Source organism: Tupaia chinensis, unplaced genomic scaffold, assembly GCF_000334495.1.
Source record: "Tupaia chinensis unplaced genomic scaffold, TupChi_1.0 Scaffold000018_1, whole genome shotgun sequence".
Lineage (NCBI taxonomy): Eukaryota > Metazoa > Chordata > Mammalia > Scandentia > Tupaiidae > Tupaia > Tupaia belangeri.
In genome coordinates this window covers 3,450,401-3,465,543 of record NW_006159448.1, presented here as the reverse complement: position 1 = coordinate 3,465,543, position 15,143 = coordinate 3,450,401, and the positions used below count along the sequence as shown (strand labels likewise).

Sequence of the window (15,143 nt, the reverse complement as noted above, 5' to 3'; positions counted from 1 at the left end):
GCACATGCACCCAGCATGAATTTAAGCCACCAGATCTGGGATTGAGCTGTGGTTGACTACATGGGAGTCCAGCCATGTAACCATTACACCATCTGCTGGTCCCCAGGGGCCTCTCTGAGTACGCTGGTCATGCATACCATGATCCAGGGCTGGTTGGGGTTGAGGATGGTTCATGGAATCAAGACCCTGTTAGGGGTTCAGTCTCACTCTCTTTTACTCGTGGAAGAAATAAAAAAAACTTTTATAAAGAAGATAGGGAAAGGAGCTGAAGTCTACAAAGAAAACAGCAAGAAGCCAGAAGAAAACCAGGAAAGCAGAAAAAAGTGTTCAAGGAAGACACGGTCAACTGTTATATGACATTAAAAATTCAAGTAGATGATGGATTTTTCTAAAGAATAAAGAACTTGTCCCAATTAAGAAGTATAAAAATATTTTGAGTGATATTAGGAATACCAACTGCCATTCAAGTAGTCAATGAAAGTTATTTTTCATTTAGATGACACTCCTCTGGGGAAAGAATAGGAAGGTGACAATTTCACTTTTAGTGAAAAGTATGATGCTTGAAAATAATATATTTAGGAACCAGCAGATAGTGTAATGGTTATGTTGCTGGACTCTCACATAGATTAGCCTGGTTCAAATCCTGGACCTGGTGGCTTAAAACTCACAACAGATACGTGTGTGTGCGCCCAAAATCCTGAGAGGAGAACAGAAGAGAAGGGATTGCCATATGGCCATCATCCTGGGGGCTGATTTTTTACTTTCTATATTTCTCTCTTTTTCTGTGTCTCTGTGAGTACAGGCAACCTATAGCAAAAATCTCTCTGATTAAATATCGAAAAATATTTAATATAAATTTTTCTCAGTAGGCACTTCTAAAACTAAATTATTTAAAGAAATTTTAAAAAAATAGGGCTAGCAGGTGACTTGTTGGTTAAGGTGCTGGATTCCCACATGGCCATCCATGGTTTGAGTCCCAGATCCATTGGTGGAAAACTCATGCAGGGCACACGTCAGTGCATACCCAAATCCTAGGAGAAGGGAATGTGATGTGGCCACTCCTCCTGTGGTGACGGTAGGGAATGATTTCTCATTTTCCCTCTCAGTCTCTCTTGCCAACACTTGTGCCTTATGGAAAAAAAAAAGAAAAAAAAAAGAAAAAAAAAAAAGAAAGAAAGAAAAAAGAAAAAAAACTTAAAAATATGGTTTATCCTTTTGTGTTCTAAGATTGACTTTTTCATTATACTAATAATGTCAATACTTTTTATGATAATTTGTAACTCTATAATTTATGTACATTAATTATGTGTAACATTCTTTCATATACTATTGTCATATTGCCTGTATGTATTTGTATCTTAAAATTATTATCATCTAGACAGCGTGTTCTCTGGGCCCAAGCACTGGTTCTGGCTTATTCACCAGTTTATCTCCAGTGACCTGTATAGTTTCTAATACTGTTCATGCCCTTAAGATATCAATCAATACTCATAATCACTTTACCTTCAATTTTACAACTGATATGAGGATTTTATATAATTTGTATAATTTTGTTTATGTCAAGAAATTGGGGACCTTGTTTACTGATTGATTATTGTTAGGCATACTTAAATAAATAGATTACATGACAATGACTACTAAGTAGAAAATGAACATAGCTACAAGGCAACTGGCAAATATATTTTCATTACAATGTCAATAATTGCCCAAATTAAGTATCCTTCAAGTCTTTTTCCATGTTTAACTCATATACTCCCCCAACAATGCTTTGAGATTGGTATTATTATTATTCCAAATTTGCACCTAACAGACATAAATTACAAATATTGGGTCTTCAGAAAAGTCAGGACATATTTTTCGATGTTTGTGAATGCAAAGATGTGTCATGGCTTTTCCTATGACCTAATAGCTTATGTCACCTGCCCTACGTCACTTATCTATTGAGTAAAGAGCAAGAACACAAACCCAGACATTCAGGCTTCTATAATTTAGCTCCTTGCCACTACTTTGTGCTGTTTTATGGTAGTCATAATGAGCCGTTTTAGTTGGAAAACATTTTTATTATCCATTTATTCTTATTACAGAATTGACAAAACAATAACCAGTCAGCTGTGGTGAAAATAATCTTATTCAGAAATCATTATCAATTCTGTTTTCAGTTAAAGCTCTCTCAAGTTAACAAAATATCTTATTCATTCTTGGGGTTAACTTATTTCCTTCCTGAATCAAAATATGTCCGACCTAGAAACTGCAGATTAGCTTTTGTGTCTTTCCAGCCATAAAGTCTACTACTTTGGGGAGATAAATATTTACCTCTAATGCAATCTGATTTAAGAGCAAATTGGAGAATCAAAGCTACAATTAGCCATATAGACACAACTGCTTAATTCAAAGAGAAAAGTAAATAAGTTGGAATGGAAAGGGAGAAGAGTGTTTGATTTGATTATCCTCATTAGTACAGGATTGGCATTCTCACCTTTTTGCTTTGCGATATCTGTGGCTTCATTTCCGTAATAGTCTACATCTGTAAGAAAAATGTTTGACAATACATCATTTACAAGAAAAGGACAAATTTCTTTTTCTTAGACATTTTGACTCATTTATCTAGGCTTTTTTTTTTTTTAGCAATAACTTTCATGTAAATTTTATACTGTAAATTTAGTCTATTATTTTTGTGAGAGATTTTTGCTATAGAGCATGTGTGCTCGCCAGAAAGACAGAGAGAGACAGAGAGACAGAAAGCGAGAAATCACCCCCCAGGGAGGATGGCCACACTGCAATCCTTTCTCCTCCATTCTCCTTTCGGGATCTTGGGCAAGCACACACATGTGCCCAGCATAAGTTTAAGCCACCAGGTCCGGGACACGAACCATGGTCAACTACATGGAAGTCCAGCAACATAGCCATTATGCTAACTGCTGATTCCAATTTAATCTATTATTTTTAAAAAAATACAGGCTGAGACCACATTGGAGGCCAGAGTTTAATTTCTAGCTCCCCCTAAATACTGGTGACCTCCCCTGCAAAAAACACACCAGGTATTGTGGCATGGGCCTGTTAGTCCCTGCTACTCAGGAAGCTGAAGAAGGATTGTGCACAATGAGACACACACACACACACACACACATACACACACAGTCAAAAAAAAAAAGCTTGTAATATTTTATAGCACTTTAGTGTGTTTCTTACCTTTTTACTCTATTTTTAAATCAAATTGGTTGCTTTTACATTAGAATCTAACTTCCTAAGTCATGTATGAATCTTCATATTTTTTAAAAATCTTTATTCCAATTTGAGTTTATTTTAGTACATGGGGAGAGATAAAGGTTTAATTACATTCTTCTGCATCTAGTTTTCCCCAGTTCCACTTCTTAAAGAGACAGTCATCTGTCCATCACTGTTTGCAGAACTTCTGTCAGGGATTAGTTGACTATGAGTCTGTGAATTTATTACTGGATTCTCTATTCTGCTGCACTGCTCTGTCTGTGTTATTGAATGTCGGTACCATTCTGCTTTGATTGCTCTAGCTCTTTAGAATTTTGAGTCCTCATATTATACTTTTCCTAAACAAAATATTATTCTTGATTTTTTTTTAATTTTTTTAATTTAAAAAATGTTTTCTCATCATATCCCTGCTGGAGTATCCAGAAGATCCTAACAATGCCATGGTGAACAGCAAGGACAGTGTCTCCAACTTCATAGAGCTTAAAAATCTAATGAAGTGATAAGTACATGAATGTGTATACATATATGATTTCTAATAGTGACAAGAACCATGGCAAAAATGCAATAGGTGACTTAGGCACTGAGGGATGTGAGGTACTTGGGAGACAGTGCTCAGGGCAATTTCTATGTGAGTCCAGTGTAGCGCCACCTCCTCTTTGAGTAGGGGAGGTGGGCATGCTGGGAAAAGGAACAACTGCATGGCTGGTTTTGTTTAATTAATCCTAGCTCACACTTTTTAAACTGCACAAAATACTGCTGTGTCAATATTTAAAGCAACAACAAAAAATGTGGTTGTTTCAGGAACACACTGTGTGGTATGCGTGCTAATTTTTTTCCCGCGATGCACTGACATTTCTTAATTAGTCTCCTCATGAGTAGTCATGTATGGCGATTACTGAAGGCTCAGCAGTGCATTGTTCTTCCAAAGCCTTAGAGAACAATAACACTGACAGTTCAGGGCTTTAGTGTCCAGCACACGTTTCCTCTCTCTTCATTACCCCAGCTAATTACTCTGGCCAGTGGTTATTGTGCAGTTCCTCTCACTTTCCATAACCCACACAGCCCTATACTGTCAGTGAAATTTACAGTGATAGCGTAAGGTTCTCTTGCTCACATGGTTTTCCAGTAGTTATTTAAAGGCACCACCTCGTTTTATCATAATCAGCTTCTGAATCCCCTTTACAAAGGGTGATAGCCAAGTTTTAGATTAATGGATATATAACAATGCCACTTTTTTTTAAAGAGAGTTTTCTTGTTTCATTTTTGTTTGTTTTTGTTTTTGTTTTTGTTTTTGTAAGGCATGCACAATTTGCTGGAGAGACAGAGATCAACAGAGACAGAAAACAAGAAATCACCCTCCCCAGGGGAATGGCCACCCTGCAATCCCTTCTCCTCCATCTTCCTCTTGGGATTTTGGGCATGCACGCAAACATGCCTTGCATGAATTTTAAGGCACCTGGTCCTGGACTCAAACTGCAGTTGACTACATGGGAGTCCAGTGATGTAACCTTTAGGCCATCTGCTGATCCCGCCACTAATTCTTTTTTTTTTTTTTTTTGGGGAGGTTTTTGCTATAGGACCCCTGCACTTGCCAAAAAAAAAAGGGGAGACAGAGAGACAGGGGGACAGAAAGACAGAGAGAGACAGAGAGACAGAGTGAGAAATCACCCCCCAGGGGGTTGGCCACACCACAATCCCTCCTCCTCCATTCTCCTCTCTGGATCTTAGGCACACACGCACACATGCCCGGCTTGAGTTTAAGCCACCAAGTCTGGGACTCAAACCGAAGTCAACTGCATGGAAATCCAGCGACATAGCCATTACACTAACTTCTGGTCCTGCACCTTTAATTCTTAAGAAAAAGGAATCATCTGTTTTTTCTAGAAAATATAATTTCTGTAATAAAATAGAACAGAATCTTTTTTTGTTAATGTCAAGTTGATATACTGAAGGAGATCATTTTGGGTATATACCTATTAATGGCAAAGTACTTAGCAGATTTGGTTAAATTAAAAAAAAAAAAAGTTGTCCAAAGCAATTTGGTATCAGGGAAAAATGATATACTAGTTAAATTTGTGTTTATTGAGTTGTTGATAAAGTCATGACATATTTTTCTGTTTTTCTATGCAAAAATGCACCCTAACTTTTCCAACAACCCAATAGTTATCAATTTATTTTATTATCAGTTAGGTAAGCACAGTGTACAGTCTCAAAGTTGGATAACATATGGTTGACCAAAACAGTTTGGCTTCATGGCAAAATGATATAGTAATCAAATTTGTTTTTTATTTATTGATTTATTTTATTACCAGATAGATAATCTCAGTGTATAGTCTCAAGGTTGGATAACATAAAACTGTGTCATCTTTAAAATAGAAAAATATAGTTTTTAAGATAAAATTTAAAGAAACACATTAATTATGTTTGAAACATATTCTTTGATGGAGTTGCTATATTCTATGCAAATCTGAACTAAATCTACTCATCAACTGGCATAAAACAAGAGTTACCTTTTAAAAAACTTTTTATTTTATTTAATTTCGTTGAGCAATGTGTGGGTACTTTACCTAATTTACCTTTTTAAGCTTCACAGCACCTCTATGATTTGGATGCTAAAATCATGCACGTTTCTTAGGAAAACAGGCTCAGAAAGCGTGAAGCGTGTGTAACGTGCACAGGTCTTACAGGGTAACAGCATGTGGCCAAGTTGAGATCTGACCCCAAATGTGTATAAAATCAGAGTCTGAGCTCCTAACCTACACACATCTCCTGATGCATATCAGAAGCAAAGCAGTTCTCATATGATTGACTCATTTTCATATTTTGAATTAAAAATTGTTTTATCCTCTATATTTTGTAACTGTCATTTCCATTCTGGTTGAAGTTATCTCTGGGTGTAGGTTGTTCTAGAATTGAAGATATTTACATTTTAAGTGTATTAAAATCTATTTACAATGAGGTCATTAGAAAATAACTTAAAGAAAATCCTTCTGCATTATTTAGGATGAAAAAAGTGGTGGAAAATTAATATTTAATATTGTTTCTCACTTATTAATAGTATTCAGTAACTGTCTTTTGTACACCTGGGAATGAAAAGGCATCAAGCAGCATTAATTGAAATACAAAAAACAAGGTCCCCTTTTCTTTAAATCTACAGTTATCAGCAGATATAAAGTTCTAAGAAAGATAAGTAATTTTTGCTAAATCATGGTAAATTTTTAATTACATTGCATGCTTGTTTATAATATCCTTTTAAAATTATTTTATTTATTCATTCATTTAATTTTAATTTGACGGAAGAGAGAGAGAGAGGAAGTGAGAAAAACCATGGTCAGCCATCTGGAAGTGTCCAGCGCTCCAATCACCACACCACTTGTTGATCCCCTGGTTATGATATCTTATGGATAAAAATATAGGATCAGGGTCAGCAGGTGACATAGTTGTTAAGGCACTAGATTCCCACATTGCTCTTCCATGATTTGCGTCCTGGACCTGGTTGCTTGAAGCTCATGCTGGGTGCATGTGCATGTGTATCCAAAATCCCAGGAGGAGAAGGGAGAAGGGATTGCAGCGTGGCCATCCCCCTTGGGGGATGATTTCTCACTAGCTCTTTCTGTCTCTCTAGTGAGCACATGCACCCTCTGGGAAAAACAAACAAACAAACAAACAAACAATCATAGGATAAATTTTAAAGCATTTTATATATAAATATATTTACATATTTATATTAAAAACATCACTGTAAGAATGAATTTAGTTCAAAATATAAATCAGCTGAAAATTAGATTACAGTCCTTCATAAAAATAAACTTAAATGCTGTTGATTTATTTTTATTAAGGAATAATTATGTAATACCTATTATTTACTTTTTCTGAGCATGGGGGGTGGGGGCTATGTCAGCTATTCAAGACAAATTCCAATCACCTTATAGAATTTGCAGTTCGAACTGAGAATCAATACCTATGAAAAGGGAAAATTGGTTCAGTATCAAAATAATGATAATGACAACATGGCCTATAGAAGTTGAGAGCATGATCCCTGAGAATTAGATTGATCTGTGGATCTTGTTTGAATAATTTGAACTGGGTGAAGAGAAAGAAGTGAAAACTAAGCATATTTCAAGTATGGTGAATTATGAGAATAAGACTCTCCTGCTAGTCTGTATTTTCCCTATGGAAAATTAGTGAGTGAGCATGAACAGGATAGGTAAGTAAGGCAGGGGCTTTGAAAGCAGGTCAATAGTTTGGGAATTTATGTTTGCATTACATGTGTTTTTCTGTGTTGCTCTAATATCCTGAAGCAGAAACAGATTCTGGGATATTTTACAAGGTCAATTAAGATTTGAAAAACTGAGACACAAAAAGAGAGATGCAGGTAGGCATCAGGTATAGAATCAGAGACCAGGATGCCAGGAGCATCATTTTTCTCCTTTATCTCTCCTCATTTCTTCATCTCTTCTCATAATAGTGATTTCAATACTTTGTCCAATATGGAAAAGATGGGAACTGACTCCTCCTGAGTTTTACATATTAGTTTCAGACTGTGTTTGCCCTCAGTCAAGATTTCAAAATATTTACAAATTTTGAATTTTGATTATATCAAGTCAAGCAAGCTATCATACCCATTTCTGACTGATCAGCTTGTCCAGGTGGTATGTGTGTACTAATAAAGGCACTCTCCTAGGGTATTAGGCCAGTTTGATTTGTAATGTTTAAGTCTTCTATATTCTATATTTATTTATTTCTTCCTTCAGTGATAGATGGAAATACAGAAAGAGAAAGACAGTACTCCCAACAGGGTTTGACAACAGCTCTTGCACCTTTTGTTCTCTGGTTAGATATCTGAATTTTTTTTTTTTCCTGTTAAGAGTTAGATTATTCTCATTCTTATGAATAGTCTTAAGCTTTGTTTCTGGGGTTTCATTAAGTTATTTGAAAAGTAACTTTCATATCTTGCTTTAAGGCTTTGTTAGACATGATTGGAACTTCATTTACTTTAGGATTAATTGTCCCCCATTTCTGAGGAGATACTGTTCTTCTTTTTTTAACTGACGCTTCCTATATTGCAAAGTTCTCTACTCTGGTATTGGAAACAGAAACTATTCACATCTTCATAAAAATCAAGCACTGTTCCCTGTAATACTTTTCAATAAGTTTTACTTGGGCTTCAGACCAATGTGTTAATCAGTGTTCTAATGAATCTTCAAAGAGGGGCACTCTGCAGTTCTCTGGATTCTCTGTGTGCATCTTTATCATCTCTCTACATTCCCTTGTGAACTCCAGTCACCTTTTCTTCTCCAGGCTCCTGGCTTCATCTACTCAATACAGGGAGATTGCTTGTTTCTACTTTGGTTCCCTCTCCCTACACTGTGGTTTGAAAACTTACTCTAAATAGTAAGATGCAGCTATCTTAATGTTCATCTCGTGGGGAAACTTTCACTTCATTGCCTAAAATAAGTGTCTTGAGTCTATTGCTCAATTGTTTTCCAGCCTATTGTTATCCACATTTTTAGCTGTTGTTTGAGAGAGTAAGTCAAGATGTTCCTCTATCTTGACCAGAAGCCTAGAATTAAGGTGAGTTTTATTTTATTTTTTTTAATTTATTTTATACATTCGATCAGTATACACCACTTACCTTGTCAGAAAATTTACCCACCATGAATACACTTCAAACCAGTCCAGTTCAGGATACTATACACGTTGTCATTGAGATGAGTTTTTATCATTGGTAATATCTAGGTTTCAAATTTTTAGAACAAATAAAATTCTGAAGTAATGTTTGTTTAGCCAAATTTTTCTTTTGATAAATACATTGTGAAATGCGTTATGTTGAATACTATGAGAGATGAAAAGTCACTTAATAAGCAGTCTCTTTCCTTGTGGAGTATGCAGCCATGATTATCCATCGCCTTTGTTCACAAGCATGCCCACATGTTCCCAAACTCTGTTGTTCAGTAAGGTGGGGGAGAAACATCTTCTAAGTGTGGTCTATTATCCTATGAGTGACATTAAACAAGTACTTCAGTATTTCTGAGCCTCAGTGTCTTTATGGAGGAATATCTGAAGCACTAGAGATTCATCAACTCTATCCTACCTTCAGAATGTTTAAAAAATTTAGAAATGAAGGCACAGCACACACGAACAAATGAAAGTTTCAGTTAGAAGTTGAAGCTCATACAATAGCTTTGATCTCTTAAAATTTAAACACGGTTATTCACGATGCGGCTTTGTTTCTATCTTGTTGTTTCATCTCTTCATATCAATTATCTTTCCTATCATTTTAGCATTACATTTGAAATAGCCCACTGAGCTTTGTTCTAAGTTCAAAGTGGTATTCAATCACTTTTCACTAATGTTCCTATGACCTCTTAATGGGGTACTGACAATGAAAATAATGCCATTTAAATAATGAAAGAGATGTAGACTGATATAGGTATATAATTGGTGAACCCATTGACTGGCAGTTCTGGGTTCTACTTAAGTGCATTGAGTAGTTATGTCATGCTGATACATAGAGCTGACTGAATAATAGAATTGGCAATTTATGAGCTAAATATACTGCCATAATAATGAATATAATGAGCATACTATTCCTAAATCAAATAAAAACTAGTTTTCAGAGGTTGCATTATCTCTTTTAGGATAATATATTATCTTGAGGTACCATAGAGCCTACTTCTCTTGAGAATGAAATAGGTTTATGAAGTGCTGGAAGTAAACAGAACATACCCTTCCCTATCATTTGATGGATAAAAAACAAGGAGTCTAGAAAGATAAAGTATTTTACCAACCTGATAGGGATAGCAACAAAACTAGAACATAGGACTTATTTCTAAACCACTCTTCTAGGAAACCATACCATCACAAACCTAAAGATGGCAAAAAGAGACACATGAAGACCAAGTGTGATTTCACAGTCATTTCATATGCCCTGAAGGGAACAAAAAGAAGAACAAAGAATTAGAGAGTTAAGTTAGCTCTAGAGGTGGCAGATGGATCAGATATTTATTCAAGTTTTGAAGGGTCGTTCTGGCAGAGACATTAGTCATACCACACTTAGGCATGCCTATTGCCTGCCACCTTGTTCTCACTTACCATGACACCATGAAGTTTTTTGTTCAAGTTTGCTTTGCTCTGAGTTTACCCAGTCTCCAAAGAAAAGAAGGAAACAACATTAAATATATGAAATTTGGACAACAAATATTACCTTATTTTTTCATCATTATATGATAAGATACTATAATTGGACTGCTTATGTATTTTGCCCCCAATATTTTGCCCCAAAACATTGTAATATATTAAACAGTTGGAAACACAGCAGCACTCTCAGGTTCATTGGTAAAGTATAGACGCATGCAAAGTGAAAACCAAGCTTTGCACCAGAAAACAACCTCACATTGCCTTTGCCAATTCATGTGTCTGTAGGTATTTGTAGTAGAGTCTTTTAAATATATTTGTTTTCATAACTCATAGATAAGACACCATTACTTTGTGCTGTGAATCTATAATTTAGAAAATTTAAACATAGATTCTACCCTCTAAGTATATACAGTCTATAGGGAAAATTAAATTTTACTATATGAAAAATGGACTATCTTGAGTGTTATAAGAAATACCACACTCTCGGGGCCAGCAAGTGGCATGGTGGTTAAAGGCGCTGGACTCCCACATGGCCGACCACGGTTCAAGTCTCGGACCTGGTGGCTTGCTTTCTTACTTCTCTCTCTGTCTCTCTATGATCAAACTGAAAAATAATAATGATATAATAATAAATAAAGTTAAATAAAATAGTTCTTAAAAAAAAAAGAAATACCACACTCTTGGCATTTAGAGAAAAGAGGAAGTGACTCAATGGCCTCACACAGGAGATATTACCCAGAGATAAGAAGAAATGGTATGGCATGGAGCATTAACTGATGGGTTTATTGCAGAAATACAGGAAGACGGAAGATACTTAGTTTGAGTAGTAGTTCTCTAAGTCTGATGATCCCCAGATCAGCAGCCTTAGTGCCCCCTGGGAAAGTATTAGAAATGTGTGCATACTTTAAGGCACCACTCCTTATCTACTCTGATGTTTGAACCCAAAATATGTGTTCTAAGTTCTCTGGGTCATTCTGATACCCACTGAAATTTCAGAAGCACTGAGTTAGAGGATGCATCTATAATGAAGGCTACCAGACCAACAAATTATCAATTACTGGGGCAGCATGAAGAAAGCTTAAATTACCAACCTGAGGAGTTTTCAGATTATGCTGTGGATAATGCACATTTGAAGATGTTTCTCCTTGATATTAGTTTTGCTTTGTAGGAGCTAATATCATCATTAGTCTTCCTGAGAAATATTAATGTAATAAGGTGTTATAAGAGGAGTGAGAACAGAGGTAAAATACAGATGGGGCTAAGGAAACTTGAAGTAGTCTCCACAAGAAGGGAAAAACTAGGGACCAGCAGTTAGCGTAATGGCTATGTTGCTGGACTCCCACGTAGTCGACTGCGGTTTGAGTCCCGGACCCAGCGGCTTAAACTCATGCCGGGCGCATGTGCGTGCATGCCCAAGATCCCGAGAGGAGAATGGAGGAGAAGGGATTGTGGTGTGGCCATCCCCCTTGGGGGGTGATTTCTCACTCTCTGTCTGTCTGGCGAGCGCACACGTCCTATAGCAAAAACCTCTCTATAAAACAAAAAAAAAAGGTAAAAACTAGAATTAGGGTGTTGAAAGCAGCAATGGAGAGAAGTAAATAGATTCAAGTGATATTTCATTTGCTTCAATGAATGGACAGAAGAGGAATTTCAGAGCTTCTAATCAACTGTATTTGGCCTTTAATTGAAGAGGAAGGGTGAGGAGGAAGATGAATGCATTTCTGGAAATTCAGAGGGTGATGGATGGTGCCATGGATTGAGATAAGGATGTTAAGGAAAGACACTGTTTTGGGGAGGAATACAAGATTTCTTTTGAACATGTACATTTTTAGGTGTTTATGACATGTTCCAGGAGAAATAGCCAATATAGATCTGGAAATTCAGTTCTGTCTTTTAATATAAGATTGTCAAACTGTACTGTCCCTCTTTGCTTGAGATCACCCACAGCTGTTCAGATATTAACCTGGGGATCGTTAGTAGCTCAGTAAAGTTGTGTTTGGTTTTAACTGTAAGCTATTGGCCCATGCTGGTATAGATATGTTATTCCCCTAACATCTTGCTCAGTTCTCACTTGTAGCTTTTGTAAGACATTTTTTTAGTCATCCCATTAATACCATTGGCATCTCTTCCTTGGCAGAGCGTGCATCTGCATAAACTGGATAGCAGATCTGGCTTCCTATGGCCATGAGTGCCAGCAATCCCTAAGCCAAGGTTGGTTGTAGCTTGGATTGCTCAGGGGACCTTTCCTTAACTGATTTGCTACTTCTTACCTACCTCTGATGAGCTGTAATTTTATACCACCAAATAGAGTTTTGAATTTATTCTGTGACAACTAGTAGGCAAAAAGTTATTGAGCTGTTACGGCATTACCCTTTTCTTGTCAACAGTAGGTCAGTTGCTCTACAAAGGGAAAGGGAAATATTATGCAGCACAAAGTTACTTTCGAAGTTTAATAGTTCAAACTCGTGGCAAACTTACGGTGTCGAAGTCAATTATTCTCTGATTTGAGTTAACAGTTATTAATATAGTTACTATTATGCTTCTCCTATAATTTCTTTTGCTTTTATATTATAAAATCTAGCAAATCTAGAATAACTAGATACAAAATATATGCATAGTTTAATAAATTTTTTCTGAAGAGGTTTTTACTATAAGTCACGTGCACTCACCAGAAAGGCAGATACAGAGAGACAGAAAGCAAGAAATCAGCCCTCCAGGGGAGATGGCCACACCGCAATCCCTTGTCCTCCATTCTCCTCTTGGGATCTTGGTCATGCACCCACACAGGCCCGGTGTGAGTTTTGAGCCACCGGGTCCGGGATGCAAACCGCGGTTGACTACATGGGAGTCCAGTGACATAGCCATTATGCTAACTGCTGGTCCCACTATGCATTTCTTCTAAGCTATTAATTGGGTCTGCAGGTTCAGTCAGATTCAGTTGTATTGCTTTGTGTTGTTTTTGAGGGGCTTTTTGCAAGGTCAGAGTTCCTGTTATTCAATGTATCTTTTGCCATTTTTTGGGGGGATTAAGTTTTTCTTTTATGCTATTGGGCACATGCACTCACCAGAGAGACAGAGAGAAAGAGAGTGAGAAGTCACCTACTAGGGAGGATGGCCACCCCATAATCTCTTCTCCTCCATTCTCCTCTAGGGGTTTTGGGCATGCATGCATGCACATACACACACACACACACACACAACAGCGTAATTTTTGTCACTGGGTCCAGGACTTGAATGGCGAAGTTGGCCATGTGGGATTTAGCCACCTTAACCTCCACACCATCTGCTGGCCTTTTTCCCCCCATTATTCACCATAACATCTGATTGCTGCTCCTTTTGTGATGGTAGCAGTCATTGATGCTCAAATCTCTTGATTCTTCATGGGTTAACAAATGGTGGTACTCTAACTCATTCATGTTTTTCTTCATGTATTAGCTAAAATATTTAAAAAGGAATTTTCCCATTCTACTCTTCTGTAACCCAGGGTCTCCCTTAGCCCAGAATATCTTTCTGAATGCCAATTCTACCTGCTGTCACTTACCACCCCAGTCAACCCTTCCTTTTTGATTAATATTTCTCAAACTTAACTCTAAATGCTCCCCTACTTAAAATATTTCAGTGATCTCTTTGCTTCACATTTTCACATTCACAAGGAAGAAAACAGAGTGTTTTAAGGCAGTTCACATTTATTGTTGAACACTCAAGTCTGCCAACTCTGTCTTTGTTCTTTTTAGCTTGTAATCCCATTACTCACAAAGTTTTTATAAATTCCAATCAAACTGTGTTGCTCACTATCTTCTAAATGTATCTCAGTCATACAGTTTTAGAGCCTCTGTTCATGCACCCCCTCTGTCTTCAAATCTCTTCCTTTCTGTCTTTTCTGTGGAAGTTTTAGGTTGACCTATGTTTGATTCAATTGTTATCAACTCTGCTTACTTTTCTTCCTTCCTTCCTTCTTTCCTTCCTTCCTTCCTTCCTTCCTTCCTTCCTTCCTTTCTTTTTCTTTCTTTCTTTTTATTTTTTAAGAGAGTTTTTGCCTTTGGGCACATGCACTCACCAGAGAGAGAGAGAGAGAAAGAGAAACTGGGAGAGAAAGTGAGAAATCACCCCTTGGGGAGATAGCCATACCGTAATTCCTTCTCCTCCATTCTCCTCCCAGGATCTTGGGCATGTATGCACATGCGCTCAGCATGATGTTCAAGCCACTGGGTCCTAGACTTGAATTGCTGTTGGCCATGTGGGAGTCCAGCAGTGTAACCGATGTAGCCGCTATGCCATCTGCTGGCCTCTACCTACATTTCTTAATCTGATGTAATGTTTTCTTTTTGGAACCCTGGATCACTTTATATTTCATTATATGGTGATCACAATATTTTGTCATGTCCTTTGAAGTTTCTTTTATTAAAATTTATTTACTTTTATTTTTCATGTGAAAGAGACATTGAGACAGTCATACCCAGGTCTTCACACTGTGATCTATCTCTCCGTTTCATAGGCACGCATGCCCAGTGCACAGGCAGGTTTCAGAATGCAAGCTCAGGGATCTTTCTCCTGGAATCTTTCTCACTGGGTTCAGTGTGTCACTGCTGCCTCACTACCTGGCCCCAATTTTAGTCATTTTCATGCTTATTTCTCTTTATGATATGCATCTCTTAGTCACTCTATTTTATATTTTTCAATCATCTTTTACATAATCTAAGAGGTACTGAGCAGTTTATATTATTATAAAAATCAAATATACGTATTTCTTAATTTCATTTATTGTTTGTTGTTTGAAT

General features: G+C 36.9%; 1 protein-coding gene across 1 annotated transcript in view; it reads left to right on the top strand.

Annotated features, from left to right (window-relative positions):
- ERBB4 (erb-b2 receptor tyrosine kinase 4) overlaps positions 1-15,143 on the top strand; it is a 1,304,701-nt gene that overhangs the window by 1,174,756 nt on the left and 114,802 nt on the right. The window lies entirely within an intron of this gene.